At 32.8% G+C, this 18,146-nt stretch overlaps 1 protein-coding gene across 2 annotated transcripts in view; it reads right to left on the bottom strand.

Annotated features, from left to right (window-relative positions):
* LOC118183190 (uncharacterized) overlaps positions 1-18,146 on the bottom strand; it is an 841,429-nt gene that overhangs the window by 509,323 nt on the left and 313,960 nt on the right. The gene's annotated exons all lie outside the window — the stretch shown is intronic.

Genomic DNA, 18,146 nt, shown 5'->3' with positions numbered 1-18,146 from the left:
ACAGAAACCCTAAATATTTGTGGTTTTTTCCCCCGGCTTGATAACGGTGATGGTCTGAGCTAGTTTCATAACAAAGGAGTTATAGTGTACGAGTACAACTTCTATAACAGAGGCCTTTGGAATGCAGACATTTAGGAAATCCAACTGATGGTAGTTAGACACCTCAAAATTTTCGGTGCTATATAAGGTATTTCTCCTGCCTTCTTCGCGAGCCTTGGTGGTCTAGTGGTCTGCACGCTCAGCGCGTAATTGAGAGGTACAAGGTTCGATTCCCGGCGAAGGCGTAGCAAATTTTTCATCTCTCCTGCTTCCAAGAAATACCTAATGTCTCTACAAACTCCTAGTGCATCTGCAATAATTTTTTATAATTATACCTATTTTAATTGGTGGGTTTGGAAATTTATTCTTTAAATCGCGCTACGGATTATTTTTGCATAAATTTAATCTATTTCAAATCATTAAAATTATTCATATCTTAACTAGAGCATAAAGTTATATCAATTACTGGATTTCTCTGAGCGTGCCCTCGGGATGCAAGTCCTTTAAAAGGGGGAGTATATAAGTATTTCTCTCGCCTTCTAAGTGTGCCTTCGTGGTGTAGTGGTCTGCATGCTGGACGCGTATTCCAGAGGTCAGCGGTTCGATTCCCGGGGAAGGCGTTGCTAATTTTTCATCTTGCCTGCTTCCAAAAAATACCTAATGTCTCTACAGCTAAATTTTACAGAAGGAATCCAAAAATTAATGTTCGAGGTTTATCACCATTTTTCTCCATTATAATAATATTCTTGCAGGTCATTTATTCAGCTTTTAAATTCTTTCAAAATTAATTTGTATTTTAGCATAAAAATTCGCGAACTCGAATTCAGTTGCTAGTCTTAATGAAATGCATAAAAGCTCTTCATACCCATCAGAACGTTAATCAGATATCAAGAATAAACTCATGTTCAATTAATCTTGTCCACCACGACAGCAAAAATTTAATTAGAGACTAAAATCCATGCGCTAATTTCAGATTATACCGGCTGTTTTATAAACAAATTTAAAAAAAAAAAAAATGTGAGAAAAGGGAAAGAAATCATTATAGATTTATTAGATTAACTCACATTCTTTAAGTTTAAATTCTTAACTAAGCAAGGAACAAATAACTAGCTAAATAAAAAAAATCCAAACACATTTGATTCCTTCTCACAGAGCGCCATTATTTGCACTCTACGTTTTCTCCTCGTCGGCAAAGCCAATTTCAGGTAATTACGGAAGCACTAGAAAACGTGACCTATTACAGATCGTGTTTTCGAAATGCAAACATTTTGAGACCTTAAAAGTGCTACAAGATTAAACATAAGTAAAGTGTGCGGATTATTTTATTTGCCTTCTTAAACTTCACATATCGGTGTTTTGCATTGTTAAGTTTCACATATTTATGTTTTTCCAGATTCACACACTCGTGTTTCTAATATATACTCAAACAAAATAGATCGAATAGAACTGAAACTTACTTTTTTAAACACTTTCATAAGACCTACTAGCAGCATGTGTATTTGTATATCATTTTTGTCGACGTGATGGGCAAAATTAAATGAATATGATTTTATTCCAGATATTTGGTTAATTTTTTTGTATTTTGCCAAGACTATCAGACGAATTGTAACCTGTGAGTTTTTATATTAACATACAAATTAGTTTTGAAAGAAGTTAAATGCTTAAGGTATACGTTTCTGAAAGAATATTGTCATAATACAAAAAAAAAAAAAAAAAGTCTGCTGACAAACTATACGCACTAACTTTTTAAAATTTTGCACCGAAATTTTGAGGCGTCTCATCATCATCAACTGGATCTACTAAATTTCTGCATTCATATTTGCGGATGGAATATGAAAGCAATGAATTTGGAAACAAAATCTACCAAATTAGGGAAAATATATGTATTCATTACATGTGGTTAAAGTTAATGTTGCTTTGGAGGCGTCCTTTTCTTTAACTTACTTCGTAGAATTTGTAAAAGCTGTTGTGCAAAATTTTAATCTTCTTAGTAGACTTATCCTGCATAATAGCCTACACACAAATCACCTTAAAAATATATTTACGGGATGCGAAATTACGGAATTCTTTTAAAATATTCATCACGTAGCATTTTAACATTCAGATTTCTTACAACAAATAAAGGAAATTCTGAAAAGGAAGCTGACACAGCTGAAATGCAATGAATAACGTAAACACGATGTATTTTAACTAAGAAAATCCTATAAAATCACACGCTTGCAAAACAGCAGCAGCTTTTGAGACATTAACTATAATCAAACACCTAATCAACTACTTATTAAAAATGATATTTCATTCTTGTAAACGGTAACTAATAAATGCAAAGAAATAAAATTGAAATTTCTCAAACTTCTCTTCTGAAGTCTCAACAGCGAAGTTAAAGGGGAGAAAACAGCAAAATAGAGTAACCATACAATATAATACATATATTGCAAGGTACCTTGTAAGATACGACAAGAAAAAAAAAAAAAATCGTCCAAATGGATCAGGAAGCAGTCGAAATGGATATTGCAATTAACGCAATAAGTATGCAAAATACAAATACAATGAATATTTTTAAAAAGAGAAACATTTTAATAATTACAATTGTTTTTCACGTTAATATATATATAACACTGATCAGTACGTTAAATGTAAGACGAAATTAGAAACAGAAAATATTCTCTTTATTTTTATCTACTGTTACTAACTTAAGAGCAATGACACTTGAAAATCCGTGATTTGCACAAGAAGGTTAGTTTGTTAACGCTGTAACCAATAAATGAGAATCTTCCAGAACATCGCGTTGTTAAAAATGTAAGAAAAACGAAAAGTACCGGCAAGGGGAAAAAAATTACTTTTAACGTTAACAGAACACAACTAGAGCATTTAAATCAAACCTTGCAATTGTTGTTTGACCTAGGCGGACAGTTCAGCTGTGAAAAGAATACTTTTTGCAACAAAAATAATAATAAACGTGAAAGAAAAGAAAGATTTGAACTATGTTTGCGCAAAAATTGAATAAGTAAAATTTCTGCTTGAAGTTCGATATTTGAAAAATAATGGTGTGTAATTATCTTTTATAAATGTGACATACTATTCACGGCAGACGTTAACTTCGGGAAAGAGGGAGAGTAATTTTATTTTACCTGGTCAGAATTGTGTGAATACGCTAAAGTCATCATAATTAAATTATTTTTATTCACAGATATTTGTGTATGTGCACAGTAGCCAGGCAAATGCAAATAAACAGCACCTTTGCAGAAATACGCCTCAAAAGGAGTACAATAGCACTGTCAAAAGGAGAAAAAGAAATACAACAATGATTAAAAGCGCTGAAATAGAAAAAAAAATACCTATAACTAATTTCAGGCGACAGAATGCTATGTCAAATAAGCAAATATTCATGTAAAAAAGGTAAGCTGCTAGCTACCAATCGGTATTCATAGCTACTGCTGTTTCAGGGGGCTAAAAATTGAATTTCAAAACGGCTCCAAACATTAAAACGTAATAAACTGCAAACATATTTCTCTCATATTGAGTGTATGTTACAGGACTGTTTCATAATTATCGGCTTTTTCCAACACAAATAAAAACAACGCTAATGCATGAAGAAATACTTTTACGCAGAACACTTCTGTCTTCAGCAGCAAAGCACTATGCTTTATTTTTTCACTGAAAAAATGCCACATTCGCAAAGGCTGGCATTAGAATGTCCTAATAAATTGCTAACTGAGAGAATTTTAGCATCCTGGTTAGGGAAACATTTGCTCTTTTACCGAAACAGGTAAAAGTCTGAGGGTGCTAGATTCTGTGAATACGTACGCTGAGAAAGGACCTCATATTCAATTCAGGCTTTGATTTTTTGTTTGTTTCTATTAAATATTTTATCTTGCAGGGGTATGGGTACAAAACGACAGACGATCATGTTTCTTTGTCACATAATTTCTCGTAATATTCGATCAGATCAAAGGCGTAGCACATCATCTGCCATTCAATAAGATATAACTCAACACAGTCTCAGAAGTCCGCCACTACATAGAGGTTAGAAGTTTGTGAGGGTAAAATACGGGTCTGGGGCATTTTTTTTCATGGTTATCCTTTTTTGATGGTCACTACGCTGTTCGCTTTCTGCTGTCAAAGCGTCCATTGTTATCAACCATAATGATCCGACATAGGAAATGGTGACGTTTAAAGGAAATGAACGCTTGGAGGCCCCACATATGCCGTTCGCTGAGACTGCAGGGAACCCAGGTATCTACATTGCGGACTATTAAAATTACTCTACCAGGAAGGAAAGCAAACAGCAATCTTATTTATTGCACATATACGACCAGTAGAGTAGATTTTAAACCTACCCACAGCTTCAAGGTGTCTGGCAACTATCGCTAGTAATACTTGTCACTGAGCTCACGTACTGTCAATGTTCGTTTTCCTACTTGACGTTTAGCTGTACAACGTCACACATAACCAGACCACTGTCTCCTGGATTATGGCCCATAGCACGAAATTTAGTAAACAGTCTACAAAAAGTTCAGTCGTTTACAGTACTTACACCCGAAGCCGTACAATTTAGGAAATCTATTATGTACAATACTAAACTGGTGCAAATTGCCTAATGCACAACTCACTGTTCCCTAATGCACAATTCACTGTTCCCTAATGCTTAATGCACTGTTTCCTAATGCACAATGCACTGTTTAAGCGACAAATTCCTTTGATATAACTAAAAACGTTTTTTAAATTTGTGGAATAATTCTATTTACTTTGCAATCACATTTCGTAATTTCTAGTACAATTCTTCTTTTATAAGTGGCAACGCAAGTTAGCCTAGCCAGAAAAGGCTAATAATTATGTAACGGAATGTCATAAAATTGTTATCTTATTAAAAAAATCTTTCTGGCCAAAGGAAAACTGCAGCATTTTAATACTAAATGAAAAAGGAAAACATTTATGCATTCGTATTCTAGTACCATGCGACATTGGATACAGTGATCGTCTACTGCGAAGAGATGCAGTGCCTCAAAATGCGTCAAGAGGTCGTCGTTAGATTAGTTCTGAGATGATATTTGTGCATTTTCTTCACAAAATGTTTCGTAGGACTTTTTTCGTACGTTGCCGCCAAACATATTTCGGAACTAGATGATAAACAGTATTTATGGAATTGCTCTGTATAGTAGTTTGTAGGTCGTCAGAATTTCTGAAAAAGAATCTATGTGGATCTATGTAAGCACAGCAGATGAAATCTGTGAACAGTCTCAAAGGGCTGAGAAGACTCTTCGGATCTCCATAAAGCCTTCACAGCCATATATCATTTTCTTTCATGCTAAAATGTTGAAGATACAGTTACTCGTGTGAAAGCTTATTTAAGGATACATTTCTAATTATTTGAACCCATTTAAAAGGTAACAACAAATACAAACGTAAAAGATAACTTTTAACGGGTATCAGAAACCCCTATACCGACAATGTTAAATTGGCCATTTTTCGAGGTACCTTTTCTCAAAATCTGCTGTAGATACACGCTTGAAATTTTTTGTGTAATTAAAATATACCTATCTGATTATACTGAATTGAATTTTTGAAACATTTTGAAGTTTAGAGTAATTTACCGAATATTTTTTAGGCATAGTAAAATCTATCACTTTTCTCACACAAAAAAAAAAAAAAAAAAAAAAAAAAAAAAATTCTTAGCTTATCACAAAAAGCTCATTTCAGTAAATATTAGGAAACCTAATAAATAAGTCATAACAATTTTAGATACCTGTTAGCAGTAGTCCCTGAGAAAAGTAACATCGAGTATAGAAAAATCACGTTTGGAGAAAAACGCGTTTTTATGTATTATGCGTTTTGATGTAAAACGCGTTTTTATGTATGTAAAATGCGTTTTTATGAGGTTTTATTCCTCAGCTATCAAAGCATTCGATGACAAATTAAAACTAGATTTTTACAGTTCTATAGAGTTTTAAAGTTTTTTACAGTTTTACAGTTTTCATGGAGATTAAAGAATAGTATTTTTAGAAAGATAAAAGTGTAGAGAATTTGAAAATGCAAAAATCCGAAATCACCCTTTTTTGAAGATTTTTGGGTTCCAACACTCCTTAAGACAGTTTGTAAGGATCCAGTTTATATGAGAATAAGGAAATATACAACAATATAAAACTAACTTTTAATTAGGAAAGATTGCGCTTGCAGAAAAAATATCCATCTGTAAAACCATTATTATGCTGCTATCATTTTATGAATGCATTTAAATCGATTTACGGAGCTCATGCAAATTTCTTTGTACTATATATATATTAACACACTACACTTTGTATCATTTTACATACTACACTTTGTACTATATATACGTTATTTCTTTGTACTATATATATTATATATTTGTACTATACATATTAAATAGTAAGAAAATTAATTTGAATCACCTTGAACCACAGTGAAAGACATTTTAAGAACAACAGTTTCCAGTACGATTGGCTGTAACGAGATTATTGCAGTATCGTGTTCTTTTCCTGTAGTTTTTCTCCCAGACATTCCTATCAGTTTGGGGTTACTTTCTGTGAAATCTTAAAACATTTATCAGATAATGGTAACACTGATTCTATGTAATAAAATACACCTGTCTTTAACATTTACTATTATCATGGTACCCATCGATAAACATGCACGGCATAGTGATCAACAGAACACAAACAAGTCCCTTGAGATGAAATCTCTTTCCTGGGATCCAAGTTTTCAATGCTTTATCACAGGAAAAATTCCCTTTGAACATCTTTTTTGCAGTCTTTACATCAGTAAAAAATATACAACTTCTACCAATACAGAAGAAACTAAAATGTTATTAAATTAAAATATTGTAGGAAAGAGAGAATCATTTAGCAAGTTCCCCTTAGAAAATTCTTCACAAAAACATCCCTCATCGTAAACTGATAGTCCCCATAAGTTTTGCCTCAATAAATCAGACGATGTTGGATGTAAATTAAAATATGATGACGAATAATAAACGACTGAGTACAGGATAAATTAAGAAAATGAAAAAAAAATCAGATCCTTAATAACGATTAGAAGGTAAGAGAAGTTACAAGACTTTTGTAGAACAAGCATTTTTCATTCAATGTTGGAATTCTCAATTTCGTTAATATCAAAACAAAGAAAGGCGTATTACGCATTATGCGGTACAAATCGCCTTCTCATAAAAATCAAAGAACACATTCAGTTGCCCCTCCTACCACCACAAACAGACAGCTAAATCTGCCAGTTGCAAATATTTTGACCTATTATTAAATCCAATGTTACACGAAATAACTTCAGCTATCCAACAACAGTAAACTATGTAATTACACTAGCGTTTGTAGCTTCCGGAAGAACTGATAAAAACAATGGAACATATACTATAAAATTTGTGGTCTAAAATTTCGGAAGGTGACTCCCGGAAGACCCCTCCCATCGACAGCGCCTTGTATATAAATAAAATGAACTACACACAGAAATGCAATGGTATCGAATATTTCAAACCTTTTCCATCAAAGCAGAAAAACGCACCAGCAATAAAAAATTCTAGCTAAATAAAAACTGTTTGGGCATTAACTTACGGAGAAGCACGGGAGGCTTATGGCAGGACTATGAAGATCAGTTCCGTATGGCCCAAATCCTTTTCTGGTTGGATGGACATTATACTCACAGGATTTTATTTTTATATTCTATTCACCTGAGCAATTCTTTTTATCTTACATGCAGGTGGACGTTCTGCTAAGCTCAGAATTCTAGGTGTTACTCGAAAAGTCACCGACGGTGAAGTTTATAGTAAGACTTAAACGCAAGGACAATGACAAACAAGAGTACCCAGAAAATTGTAAACTACATTATGAAAAGAGTGGAGAAAAATTTGAGTTCTGAAATCTTTTATAGTTTTATATTTCATAAAAAGTTATGATGGCTATAATTACTCCAAGTCAAACATTTGACATTCTGTTGTGTGGACCAGTCTCCTCCCACATTTCGGTCACATCCTCGCACAAATGAAATAATTTACAATGCATAGTTGCTTTGAACATTATAGTTTCTGATCCACATGCTCTTGCTTAATCTAAATCTACCTCAATGTTATAACTTTTACTCATAAAATTAACATCGGCAGAGACAGTTGCAAATATTATCAAGATAACAGTCTATCAAAATGAAGATAGTTAGTATACAATGGGAAGAATTTCATCAGAAATCAACTTTTAACACAGGCAGAACTTATATCGTAATAGAAGTGAGTAAGCAGAAAAGTTTAAGTACCACAGTTTCCTACTTTTAAGCATTAATACATATTTTAAATGTGTATTAGGAAAATGCAAAACTGAAAATAGTTGAGCTTCTTGAAATTTCCTTCAGGCGACATTTAAATTAGAAAAAAGGTGCAAATACAGAAAGGAAAGAGAAAGAGGCAACACAAATCCTTTTACAAGGAAAATAAAATGGACACGAGGTACTAAGCAAAATACTGACCCAATAACTACTGTACATGGGGAAGGAGAAAATGAGTTGTTTCTCTCTTTTTCAATAAAAATAATACAAGGCAAGTGATTTCGTGATCACGGCATCTGTTACGATTACGGAGAAAGTAGGCTCAGGGCTAACATAAAAGATCTCATTCGATTAGATAAAAAGAAACTTCACATCCCTCCCCCAATTTGAGCTCTTTTTTTTATACGAACATCATAAACTACCCCAGTGAAAACTCTCTCGTAATGCTGTCCTCGATTTAATACACATTTGCTTAGTAAGCCAGCAAAAATATGTTTCATTACTGGAATTAATTTTTAGCAGGAAGACAGTGATATGAATTGTTGTATGATAAATAATTTCGAAGTTACCATAATAAGGGTTTCGTTTTTGTGCCCCTTTTGTTTGCAATGCAACTTAAAACTAAATATCCACCTCCCCACAAATCCCACTGGCTCGAAGCAGTTTTCGACCACCAATTGGAAGCGAAGTGAAGCGAAGCCGGATCAAGTAGGGATATTACAGGAGTCATATCCTACTGTTTACTTCTCATGAATATTTTTGCAGCAAGGGTCTTGTCTTGACGAGTAAGAGCTCGTCTTACGCGGAGTGCGCTACCTCTAGTTGCTAAGGGTTGTTTTTTTATATATATATATATATTTTAGTTTTATTTTTAATTTTTTTTTTTTTTTTTTTTTTTTTTTACTCTTTCTGCTCTTCGTCCCGACTAATTAGCCTGTCTTGTGCATAATGAAGAACCTCTCACGATTTTCGTGCTCTTGCCCATCCTATTCTTTTTCTTCGCAGAGGGAACCCTCAAAACCCCCGCACATCTTCTTCGATCGGGGACTGTACATAAAAACGACTCTATTTGCATAACGGAAACATTTCTTCCATGCAAGTGCTATTTCGCCTTCGCCATTGGGCTAGAGCGATTCAGCAGGAAGCACACTAGGAAGCAAACAATCCGAATGAATTATTTTCAAAAGCAATTAAATTAATTTTCATTTCAGACAGCATGAAATTAAAAATTAAAGACTTTTATATCGCAATTTTTACGTAGTTGAATTAACCTTGAAATAGCACCTGGTCACATAATAACTTCTATTGTAACTGCTCCTAGGTAGAAAAGAAAATACTCTGAATTCTAGAGTTAAAGACAAGCGATATTAAAAGCGAAAAGGACTTATAAACCGTGTGCTATTAAATTATCTACCAGTTGGAAACTGTGTACCAATGTACCATTGATACTGACTGAGATGTTTAATTAGGAAATCTACGCCTTCCTAAGTATGCTTGTGTGAAGAAAAAATAATTAATCACATATGGCCTTTATGTACGAACTTGCTTTTATTAACGAAAAACTTAAATAAATACTCTAATAATACATGCATTCACCACAGCAAAACTGCTCAACTTGTTAATACTACATTAAAATGCAGAAATTAAGAAATCTCACCGTACGATCGCTCTCCTATTTTTGTAAGTCTCAGTATTATATTTTAAATGTAAATTATGTAACATATTTCATCGCATAAGTAATACATAAAATTTAAATATTTATATTGTATATACTCCAAATATAAATACTAGTAACTACCGCGATAGACATCAAAGCCATGACTCCAGTTAACATATACCAAAAATCATAATTAAATACTTAATATGTACGCCAAAACTCTGACAATAATAAAAGAAATAGCAGCACAATATGAAATTTTTACCTTGTTAAAACAAGCACACGGATGAGGATAGTAACAGCATAACTGAATCTGAATAACAGTACCGCGGTGAGCAAAATATACAGTGATTACTAACTAATAATTAAAAAATGTTAGAAAATGAATTGTAAGGATGCAAATATATATTTCTGAGTAGAAGTGTGTGTCGTTAGCTGTTTCCACTCTTTTAACCTTGGCTTCTTTTAAGTAATTTTTAATTACAATATAACTTTTATGAAGCACATGCTATCAAACTAAAAGAATAACTAAATACACGAAACGTTTTGTGTAATATTATATCTTATTATTACTTTATATATATTAAATTTTGTTTCAGTACAAAAAACTAAATAAAAACCTGAAGTTAAAATAAGTCTGATCAGTTGAAACATCTCAGTAATTTGGCACTGATCCCTAAATTCAGTGAAAGGAAAGGGGAGGGAGAAAAATTAATAAGAAAAACCTAGTACACAGTTCTATTAATTTATGATGTACTATCACGAATATTAAGAGTAGAAAGATTATACAAAATGTAAGAAATTTATTACAAAACTGAAAAGTTCAGAATCAGCAGCGACAGAAATTATTTATATCATTCATAATCTCGCATGATAGTTGGCTTAAATTTCAAGAATATCCGATTTATTTATTTTCCGTCCCGCAGGTAACATTCTTCGCAAAACAGGAATTATAGAAAAAGCTATTTTGCTCTATAAAAATATGTCTAAAAAAATCTAAAAAAATAAAAGGGACGAAAAGATAAAATTCTGCACTTTATACATGGTCGTCATGTCTTAGGAGATAAAGTTCAATTTCCACTGTTTTACATTTATGATAAGGATGGAAACTTATCACTAGTTAATATTAGTTAATATTTTAGAATTAATACTATAAAATCTATATTTTACCTTGCTCGTTCGATATCGAGATTTCTTGTCTGAGATATAATTTTTCTTTCATATAAAAATGGTTGCTGGATTACAGTTTTGCCAACAGTAGTATGTGATATGATTTTTGTGAAATTCTGAAATGCTTTCAAACTCCACTTGAAAATCCGACAATGAAATTTAATAATGCTTTATATGCACTTATGAGTGTACCTCTGGAATAGCAAGATATGTAATAAAAATATATAGCATACAAAATAAAAGATAAAAAAAATTCTTTTCGATATTATAAAGTTTTACCTCTACTAATGAAATGAATATATATAAAAGGAAGAGTCTGTCTGTCTGTGTGTCTTTCGTTCGTGCTGCACTAAGCTAATAGACCCAGGGCTACGAAATTTGGTACATAGGGTTCATCTAAACAACAGCCAGTGCACCTCGAGGCGAGTTTTTCAAAATTCGAAGGAGTTTTTTAAATTTTTTATTTTATACTTTTTGTTGAAATCACCTCAAATTGATAATTCTCTCTCATTATATCAGCAACAATGGCACGCAGCCATCAATGTTGCTGATATATCACTGTTGCCACTCGGAAAAATGAGGGCGATAGTTCTGTGCAGTTTTTAAATTTAATATTCCTCTTTGGATACTGGATGTTTGTTGAAAGAAGGCAACAGGAAGTTGATTAATTTATGCATTAGGATAATTAATATTTATATTAAGGGATATTACCTATTTCATTGTAATTTCTTATATGTAATAAATTTTTATTGACATTTGTGTTTCTTTTTTGTTTGTTTTGTTTTTGAATAAAGTTGTTTTGCTGAGTGTGAAGTTTTTTAATTTAATGTTTGGTGTTTTCTTTAGACATTTTTCCGGTACATTTAAAAGCGAGACGAAGGCTGGCCGCGTAACGGCTAGTATGTTATAAAAGAACTAAATTTAAAAAAACATTTTGTTTAAATGTAGAACTTTGAGAAACAAGATTTTACTCATCAAATATTAAGCTATTACAGCAAAATTTATTTTTAATTTGCAGCCAGAAATTAGTTATTGTACAAGAAAGAAACCTACAGACTTATCAAGATGCCTTAACTACCTCTCAAAACGAACAAAATATTGGCACCGCAGCTCCAGCTGTCATAGATAAATACTATTTTCAGGGTTCTGTCACCTAATACAGTTTCGATGAAGAACCCGCCTGTTCCGGGGGGGGGGGTAATTTTATTAAAATTAAATTAATAATGATTATAAAAATTACGTTTGATTTTATTAAATAAAATAAAAAAAACACTGCACTCGCTATCTTTAATTTAGAAAATGAAAAATAATTATATACAGGATTAAAGAATGTTGCGAATCGGAGACTACAAACCTAAAATTTAGTTATAAAGAATGCAGAAAAGAAACGAGTGAAGACTTGACTAAAAATTACTGAAGTCTGTTCACCTTTGAGTAAAGTTTAACATATACCAATGTACATTATACAGTGGGCAGTCTGAATTTTTCTCGTAAGGCACGTAAGTGACCAACATCTACAGCTCGTACTAACTCCCAAGAGAAACGAAATAAATACATTCTATGCCTCCAAAACTACCTCCAAATGCCACAAGAGGAAAAAAAAATACTCACGAAAGAGTTCCTGTGCAACAGAAGTAAACTAATTAATAACATAAAAAAGATATTCCTAATTAATCCCATGCTTTTTGAGATCGGAAAGAGACGCTAAGTGGTGGTGTGCAGTGTCTGAAGCAAAAATCGGAGAAGTATGCTTGACGCAGGTTCAGAGTCTTCTTTCGCAACACTTGGCATTTTTTCTTATTCGAGTATTTACTTGAGAACAACATTGTAGTATTTTCGCAAAGGTTATTCATATGAATTAAATTTATCGCTCGGTCACGATGCACACAAGTATTTTGAGCAAACCAAGTAGAAAATATTCCTTCAGTTCTTTTTACGCAATAATCACGCCTCTTCTGCGTATAACAGGTTTATTTCTTATATTTCGCTGATAAAAGAGCAACGTTAGGAAGCGCTACGCAGTAGTGCATAAAAAAATTTACAGAAAATGAGTACATTCAGCTTATTATTATTTCAAGTGGTCTGTAATTTGAGGTGGCATGGAGTTACATGAAATTACAGTACGGAAATTTCCTAGTTCCTAGGTAGAATACTTTCTATTCCATACAAATATTTCACTTTTATGTACTATTAAAACAATTAGACCGAGAATAAATTTTTAATATCTGATATTGCATTTATAATAAATGCATTCTCGATTGTTTTCGAGTCTAAACAAAATCTTTCAAGCCAAAAATTTATCTTAACAATTTTGCGATAACATCATACAGCATTACAGGCAGGTCAAGAAAAAAAAAATAACAGCTATTTGATAGTCTATCACGAGCTTATTCGTAACTTGATAAAGTGATTTATTAGCTGACCTGTTTGTTATGTCTGAATGCTTATCTAACTTCATGAGGAACTGTTAGAGGAGACACCCGAGAGAACAAAATGAGCCTCTTACTATCGTTAAACCAGACCTACTCTGAAGCAGCAGGGCTGTCTGAAGAACTAGACAAAATGCAATGTATTCATCTGAAGATTTAAACGTAACCATGAGCAAAATATGGCAAATACCAAACACCTAGAACAACATCTTTAGTATTGCTCTGTTGGTTTAATGTGAACATCCTCTACAGCAGCACTTAGTTGCCACGTATGACAAAACAATTTTTCATCATGCTGCTCGCAAAATCCCCATGTAATGAAGGAGAAGCAATTCATATTCTTCCGTTAACTTCTTCAGAAATTTTCATAAAGACTCAATAATTATTATATCTGGTTGAAGAGGAGAACAGTAGCACACTAAACCGTCCTAAGAATCATGCTGGGTGGATGTGAGAATTATGCATTTGCAACCAAGAGATGGAAAATTGCCTGGAAATTATGCTAAGTGCCAAGTCTTGTAAAAATTGCACGCGTAGTTTTTTTTTTTTTTTTTAAAAAGGCCCGGAGGCGCAAAGATTGGCGCCTCGCACAGCTGCACCACAGGTGCGGGGTACGATCCCCGGGATGGGCAAGATTAACTCAGCCTTTCATCCCTTAAATGAGTCGATAAAATGAGTACCAAGTTCACGTGGAAACTAAACAGCGGGAATCCTTCGACAAACTGACCACTTGCCCAAGGCATATGCTGACGCAATCCAGGGCCCAAAGTCAAGTAAGCAGATTTTGGGGCACTGCAGGCCGTGGCCCACTAGGGCTGTTGCGCCACTGAGTTTAGTTTAGTTTTAATTTTTAAAAAATTAGTTCTCAAAATTTTAGCTCCTCAGTGTGAATTGAATTAGGTATATATTTAATAATATATATTTTTTATTAAGCCTAACTGATTCCTTCTTTCATAGTTCGAAATTCGCAGATATTTTCTAATTTATTTTTTAAATTTGTAATTTTTATTAATTTTTATAAATTCTTCGAAAATCTTTTTGAATTATAACCTATAAAAATTTTTCCATGCCTTAAAATAGATGTATTTCTAGTCATGCCCGAAAAAAGTTAAGAGTTGTTTCTTTTTTTCAAAATTTTCAAAATATACGTGAATTTATATATTGGAGCGTTTTGAAATGCGACATATTTGTTATAAGCGATGATAACGCCAAATGTGCTTTATGTACTTTGTTAAAATTATTTGAAAAAATGAACGATGCAACTTTTTCCGCTCACGTACAATGGAAAAAGAAAGGAAAATAATTTACAATAAATTAAGAATTTCGCCAAGTGAATTATTCTTGACGCAAATTGAAAAAAGTGCCGCAAGATAAATTTTTGAATTTCTCGGTAAGTTTCTCACCAGATTTTACAAAATTTAATATTTGAGCATAATTTGAGTCGTTAAATCACATATGGAAAAAAAATCGGTATGACATTTTAGAAAAAGTCCGATTTTGTGTCAGAATAACTAGAATACCTATGTTGGAACAATACTATATATAAATATAACATATAAATAATATCCTAAGTCGCGCTTTTGAGACATGAAAAACGCATGCTAAATTTCGTCAATCGGCCAAGTGGAATGGAAGATATAGAATTGCGCAACTTTTTTTCACCGAAAGTACTTTTCTTGCTGATTTGTAGGTGTAATTCTGAACACAGTTGCTTTTCCTACATCGAAAATTTCGGCTATGCAAGCAAATGATTCCCTGCTAAACGTGCACGAGAACTACACCTCTTTGAAAATCATCAAGGCTTAAATTTTATGCAACAAGGAACGTTAAATTTTATGCAACAAGGAACGTGTGAACGTAGCAGTGAATAACGGATTGTTAACTTCCATCTATGACACATGCCGCACAGTAAGCCAGGTGACACTGAAATTTGCATCTTTTCCGACTCTCTTTTACTAAATGTTTTTGTTATTTTCTTCTAGAACAAGTTCATCTTCTGTTGAGTTCACCTTCTAGAACAACAATAGGCAAACTACGGCCCCGCAGATCAGCTCCGATTCGCTTAAATGTTTTATCTATTCTATTAGTTTCAAACAGCTATCATATTCGCGAAATTTAACACGTTGAAGTCCCTTCAGCATCTGATGAAATGGGTTAAAGATCATGAAGCATCATTAAATCTTGCAGTTTTAATTAAAATTCCACTTACTTATGCTTTAAGAATATGACGAGATTATAGTTTTATTGAAATTACGGCAAGGCACGCTAGGGCTATCTGCTTAAGGGGAGGGATGCCTTCATAGAGGACTCTGTAAGTGAAACTGGCTTGTATGTTCGTTACATATGGGAAAAAACCACGAACGCGCTCATGCGTTCGCCTGGAATCGATTCCAAGTCGGAACCAGTGTTCAGCAACTTTAACGCTCGGCTGCTGGTGGGCCCGGAGTATGATGAGACGACAACTCATAAAAATATTATGTGATAGCAATTAAAAGGTGATAGTTAAATCAAAGTTCAGCTGATGCCCAAAAAAGCCTTCTTACAACGACTCATTTCACTGAACAAAGATTACGAATATTAAAGGCCGGTTCGTTGATTAATCAGTTACAGTAAAGCACGTGGAACTTTCTGATTTATGAGGCATCTTTTCATGGCAAGCAGGAATCTGTAGAATTCCATAAGAACCTTCTGGTACTGAAGTTACAAATGGGACCAACACATTGACCATACGCAGCCAACTCGTTCGCCATGAACCGTACAATGATGAGCTTCCAGTGTTACACACTCGACCACTTACGAACACAAATATTAACAGAAAAACGAGGAGCATAGTATTGAGTAGTTAAAAGTTCTAAGAAGAATTTTCACAATCAGGAATATCTCCTAAAACCAAAGTTGTAAATTTTCCCTCAAGTATTGAAAAGGATTATTTGTTAATCTGTATTAAAGGTGAAGACAAGCTAAATGAAGAAGCTTTAAAATTCATTGCACTTGCAGAATTTGAATTAAAGATAGAAAAATGTTAGGATAATTTTAGGACAGCCAAGCAGTTTCAACATGAAAATCATGTTCTATTTACCTCACTTTTATGTTTTGCGTTCAGGATAATGAAAATTAAGAATTATTGTAGATTTTGATGCGTTAATAAACTATTTGTGGTGGCAAATTTTATATAACGAAACTTTAGCTCGTATTAAAATAAAGAATATTATCCCCTATAGGACAAACCACGACGAACAATTTTCTACATTTTCCTCCACGTGCCAGGGGTGTCTATTAGCTACCGTTAAATGCAATGAGTTATTCTTATCTCTTATAGTAGCGTTCTTGTTTACAAGATAAGTAACACGGACACGCGATGGGAAAATGATGTCAAAACAGTTGTATCTACAAATAACTGAAGTACACCAGTTAATAAAGATAATGGCAACAAACAGTAAATCATTGAACTGGGGTGAAGATAAAAACATTTTGAATGAAATCAATTAAAAAAATTATGTATATTTTAGGTTTGAATATTTTTACGTATATGTGTCTTTTTATGTATCTGCGTAGAATTTAATATGGCATGAAAAATAAAGAGCAAATAAAGCGTTGTACTCAAAAACTATATGCTACTGTTCACAAAGTCATTCACTTAATACAAGAATTATGCCTTTCTTTAGAGGGACTGAAAGAAAATAACTTAATTTTTGCTTATAATTTCATTTTTGTTTTATTTACTTACTCTTGGGAAATGTAAAAGTTTAGCTTTAGAGGCTAACAAAATTTGAATAAAAACAAAAGAAAAAAGAGTGAAGAGAGAGAATTAAACTGTCAGGTATTAATTAATAAAAAAAATAAATTTCCAGATAAATATTTGTTCATTGTAGAAACATAATGTAAGATACTTTAATCTTACAGCTGAAATGCTGATATGAAAAATTCAATTAAATTCCTTCCGATTTTCATTTTCTAACTGATTAAAAATCAGTGTCAGTGGATTTAGATAATTTAAGTGCAGTAACTCATAATTTAGTATTTAAATACCCGAATTATGTAAAAGATTCTGAAATTCAGTCAGAAATATCTAATTTTAAAAAACTTTGCCATTTCTATAATTCTGGACATTGAAAAAAGCTAAAAGATTGGATCATTTAAAAATAATCCGCGAATGTATTTTAGTTCAATCGTATTCGAGTTTGGAAGAAGTATTAAGATTATTTTTACGTTTCCAGTTAGTGTTGCCAGTGGCTAAAAAAGCTTCAAAAATCTTAAAATGATAAAATTTGCATAAAATCTTCACTTATTTACCTCTTTGTTTCAGGTGAAAAAATACGTAGACTACCTTTGTTTCATATCTATCTTCCGTTAGTTTTCATAGTAGCCGACAAATTTTATTTAATACATTTTTTCCTGCTTTGTGTTTGTATTTTTTATTTATATTTACCTGTTTATTGTTTAACATTAATTGAAAACTAAGGCACAGAGGTTTGCATCAATTAAAATGTCATTAACGTTACGCCCTCGATCATTCATATAATGATAATTAACCTTCAGTTATAATAACAAGCAGCTTTTCGCATTGCAAAATCAAG

The sequence above is a fragment of the Stegodyphus dumicola genome, chromosome X1 (assembly GCF_044657685.1).
Source record: "Stegodyphus dumicola isolate Sdum_Otavi_A_Nest chromosome X1, ASM4465768v1".
NCBI lineage: Eukaryota > Metazoa > Arthropoda > Arachnida > Araneae > Eresidae > Stegodyphus > Stegodyphus dumicola.
Note: the sequence above shows the minus strand (reverse complement) of the source record. Positions and strands in the feature narration are given on the sequence as shown.